Here is a 5,349-nt window from a genome sequence, read left to right on the forward strand (position 1 = left end):
AATGAAGGTTACTGGTTTGCAGTTTATTTTTGTCACCCTACATTCTGGTTTGGTTACTCGGTTACAATTTACCAGGAACAACACCCACATGGCTTCAAAGCCTCATGGGAATGCTTACCTCAGCAGAGGGTGATTTGACAAAGTAAAATTATAAAGTACACGAGACTTACCTCTGGGGAGTTGATGTGCTTGTAATTTTACGAAGCAAATCACCTCTGCTTGAGGGAGCATTAACAAGCCTGCCTCATTTCCCACCCTTGTTTTCCTTTTTCCTTATGAGGAAAGTTTTATTTGTGATTTGATGTATGGAAACTTAGGGTGTAATTCATGTGGGTGTTCATTGCTACGAAGTTTGATGGTGTGGAACGGAACAGCTGATCTCATGTTAATGCTTCCCTCAAGCAGAGGTGATTTGCTTCGTAAAATTACAAGCACACTTCAACTCCCCAGAGGTAAGTCTCATGTACTTTATAATTTTCCTGATATTCTTCCTTGTGTTAGATGAACACAGAACTGCTGCATACTCCAGTCATGGTCTGATCAAAGATACCAATAAGTTTTTCACCATATCTTCATCAATATATGAGAATGCAGTTCTAATATTTCTCAGTAAGTTGTAGGTCTCACCAACAAATTCATTCATATGTTTAATGGGGGACATTTCCTTTGTTATGAGAACTCCCACGTCCTTTTCACTTTCCACCTTCTTAATCTTCTCTTCTTCAAGTTTATATTGTCTTGTTATCCTATTTTTGCTCTTCCCAAATTCCATTATGCTATATTTCTTAATGTTGAAGTCCGTCTCCCATCTTTTACTCCATTCCCATAGTCTATCTAAGTCCTTCTGTAGAGTTCTACCATCATTGTACGACCCAACTTTTTTCAAAAGTTTTGCGTCATCTGCAAAAAAAAACTCATATAGCTTTTTATTCCTTTGTCCATGTCATTTATGTATATTGCAAACATAACTGGGACCAACACTGAAACTTGAGGAACCCCACTTATTACTTCATTCCAGGTGAACTCATCTCTAATTGTCACTCTCATAGTTCTTCCAGTTAGGAAATCCTTCATCTATTCTAGCAATTTTCCTTTTATTCCCCCTAAATCTTCCAGTTTTCTTATTAATTTTCCGCGTGAAACTTTATCAAACGCTTTTTTTAAATCTAAGAATACACTGTCAACCCATCCATCTCTTTCTTGTGTTATGACTATGACTCTAGAGTAAAAGCATATAAGGTTTGTTACACATGATCTTCCTTTGGTAAAGCCAAATTGTCTTTCATTAATTATATTTTTTCTTCCAAATGTTTGGTCCATCTTTCTTTGATCACACATTCACATCTTTTAGCTATTGTACTTGTAAGGGACACTGGCCTGTAATTTGTTGGGTTCTCTTTATTTCCTCCTTTATATATTGGCACAATATTGGCTTCTTTCCAGTCTTCTGGTACTTTTCCCTTTTCAATAGAACATTTTATTATATTGCTTATTTGCCAGCTCTTCTCAACACTCTTTCAATATCCAATTTGTAATTTGATCTGGACCATGTGATTTTCTTACATTTATATTTCTTAGCTGTATCATTATTTCCTGCTCCAAAATAATGATATCACTCATCACAGGAGATTTATTTCCTAGTTCTTCATAATTAATGTTTTTTTTCTCTTGTAAAAACTCCTTGAAAGTGTCTGTTCATTATTTCAGCTATTTTCAATTCATGGCTGTTTTCATTATTTTCATAAACTAGTTTCTTTATTTCATGTTTGTTTTTCAACTTTCTATTTATATATCTATAAAAGATCTTTGGCGTAGCCTTGCATTTTTCTATCATGTTTCCTCATAGTTTTTCTTTTCCTCTCTTCGTATTTTAACATAGTTGTTCCTTTCTCTGATGTAGTCTTGCCACTTCTTTGGACGTTTGTCTTTTCTCCATATCTTCCACGTTCTATCCCTTCTATCTCTTGCTTCTTCACATTTTCTATTAAACCATTCTTCCTTATATTTATCTTTAATTTTCAGTCTCGGTGCATATTTATTCACTCCATCATTATAAATGTCTTTAAATATCATCCACTTTTCCTCCACTCCTGCCTGGTTGTCAAATTTAGTCCAGTCCATCTTTTGAAAAAGTCTTTGAATTCTCTAAAATTTGTTTTGCTATATGGTCAATCTTCCTTCTCTATGTTTTTCATTCCATTCTTTTCCAATCAATTCCTTAAAGGTTGCTACTATTAGTACATGGTCATTTTTTGCCAAAGGTGTCTTATACTCTACCCCATCCACAATTTCATGTTCCGTTGTAAATAATAAATCCAGTCTCGATGGATCTTCACTGTTCCTAAATCTGGTGTTTTCTTGAATCCATTGTGTCATTGTATATTCCATAGTTAACTCCAGTAACATGTATCCCCAAAAATCCTCATTTCTCTTTATAGTCATATCTTTCCAGTGTACCTCCTTACAATTGAAGTCCCACATTATTACAGTATTTCTTTTCTTTTCTAAAATTTCAATTAGTGAGCGTTCAGTACCTTTCAGAACTTGTCCATACTCTCCTAGACTCCAAGAACTTGTCTTGGGTGGTCACATAGCAGACTACTGATTCTCTTTTCTCCATGTAATTTTTCTTAACTACAACTGATATAATTTCTGCACTGTTTTTCCATAATCCACATTCAATACCTTTAGTTTTTTTTTGCTTAATATCATGACTCCTCCACCCTGTTTCGCTTCTCTATTTTTCATGTAGATATTATACAGCCCGTTCCCAATGGAGTTTAGTGGCAGTTTGGTTTCTGTGATCCCCATTATGTCTGGCTCAACCCCTTTATAAAGTCATTCAATTCATTTATCCCTGAAACGAGTCCATTTATAATAGTATAAGCAACTTTTAATTTTCCACATTTCCCCTCATTTCCTCCTCTGCTCTTTCTTCTCTTTCCTTGATGTACCATTTCCTCAGTCTCATGTTCCAAACTTTAAAAAAAAACTTTCTTTTCTCGGTCTATTTACGTTTCTCATTTCTTTCTTTCACTTTGTTTCTCAATTCTTTCAATCTTTCCCTCTTTTCCCAGTCCACCTTCTTACAGTTCAAATCTCCTACTAATATCACTTTTCTCCTTTCTTTAATGATTCTTGTAAGACTCCTTATCGTATCATTTATCATGTCTTTATATTCTTGATTGGTCCATGAATTTGTTTTTGGTGGCACATATGTTCCAATGATTGTTAACTCCTTTTCATTAATATGTATCTTAACCCTTATGTTCCGGCGATCGTATATGAACGATTGCATCAGTGCATCAGTAGCAACAGCGATCGTTCCCATAATCAAGAATTTTCGCGCCTCATGTTTGAGCTCCACGCACGGTTTCTCGAGTCAGATGGCAAGTGGAAGTATCTGGCTTCTTTTTCCACCCATAGTGTTGCTTATAGCTCAGTATATTTAGGGGTAACGAAGCTATTCTCCCATTCTGAGGGCGACACTTGGCAACCCCAGCGACCCGCCGTGTCGAAATCACCCAGATAAGAGTGAAGGGACGTCTCAGTTTATAACTCACTATGGAACAAGACAGATCATTTTTATTTCGCAGTGCTTCTGAGCCTGACTACAGTGACAGTGATTATGAGGAAGAAACAGAAGAAAGCGAAGACAGCAGTAGTGAAGACTCGGAAAATGATTCAGAGGATCCACCTGTTTTCTCAGAACAGAGAGAAGACAGAGATAGTGGTGATGGAGAACAGACTCTAAACATCGTATTGAGAACCCAGAGTGGCTCAAGTTGACGCAGGCGTGCCTCTCGTGTTCTGGGAAGACGATCAAGGGGGCGTGTGTGTATTTACCTACTTGTAGTTTAACAGGGCCTGGGCTTTATGCTCGTGTGGTCCCATCTCCATATCTACACTTATCCAATCTTACTTTAAAAGTATGCACACTCGTTGCAGACACTACTTCTTCATTTAAACTGTTCCACGTCTCAATACATCTTTGCAGGAAACTATATTTTTTAACATCTCTCAGACATCTTCCTTTTCTCAGCTTTTTACTATGCGATCTTGTACTTTGAATGTCATATTCTTCTCTCAGGACCAATTTCTCATTATCCACTTGGTCCATTCCATTGATCAATTTATAAACTTGTATCAGATCCCCTCTCTCTCTTCTTTATTCTAGGGTTGGCATATCCATAGCATTTAGTCTCTCCTCATATGTCATCCCTTCAAATTCTGGAACCATTCTTGTAGCCATTTTTCGTAGTCTCTCCAACTTTCTTATGTGTTTCTTTTTATAAGGGATCCACACTACTGCATATTCCAATCTGGGTCTTACTATAGTACTTATCAATTTCTTCATCACTTCTTTGTCCATGTAGTGAAATGCTACTCCAATATTCCTTAACAAATTATATGTTTCTCTAAAAATTCTATCAATAAGACTTACCCGTTGATTGTTTTCTTCCATTGTCACTCCTAAGTCCTTTTCCTGTTTTACTTTCTCTAGTTCTACTCCATCTCCCATCTTATAGATTCCCATGGGTCGTCTTTCACTATTTCCCATTTCCATGACATGGCTGTTGTTCACATTGAATTCCATTTCCCACTTTTTACTCCATTCCCAGATCTTATTTAGGTCTTCCTGCAGTATTTCACAATCCTCCTTTTGCTTTATGACTCTGCACAGTTTCATATCATCTGCAAACAGATTTATGTAGCTGATCACTCCTTCTGGCATGCCGTTAACATAAATGAGGAAAAGTATTGGTGCCAATACTGACCCCTGTGGCACTCCGCTTTCTACTGTTCTCCACTTGGACTTCATATCTTTAACTACCGTCCTTATTTCTCTCCCTCAAATCATTTTCTATCCATCTCAATGTGCTTCCTTTTAAGCCACCCTTCTCTAACTTCCATATTAAATTTGCATGTGGCACTTTGTCAAATGACTTTTTAAAATCTAAATAAATACAGTCAACCCATCCCTCTCTCTCTCTTGTACACTATTAACTATTCTAGAATAGAAACTCAATAAATTAGTTACACACGACTGTCTTTTTCTAAAACTAAATTGGCTATTTGATATTAATTTGTTGTCTTCAAGGAATTCGATCCATTGTTTCTTTATTATTCTTTCACACATCTTGCATATTACACTAGTTAGTGATAACGGTCTGCAATTTAAAGGTTCTTCCTTCCTTCTGGTCTTATATATGGGAACCACCTCAGCTCTTTTCCATTTTACTGGTACTGTTCCATTTTCTATTGAGCATTTTATGATGTTGTATATAGGACTTGTTATTTCTTCCCTACATTCTTTCAGTATTCTGCCTGAGACTTCATCCGGTCCCA

The sequence above is a fragment of the Portunus trituberculatus genome, chromosome 42, assembly GCF_017591435.1.
Source record: "Portunus trituberculatus isolate SZX2019 chromosome 42, ASM1759143v1, whole genome shotgun sequence".
Classification (NCBI taxonomy): Eukaryota; Metazoa; Arthropoda; class Malacostraca; order Decapoda; family Portunidae; genus Portunus; species Portunus trituberculatus.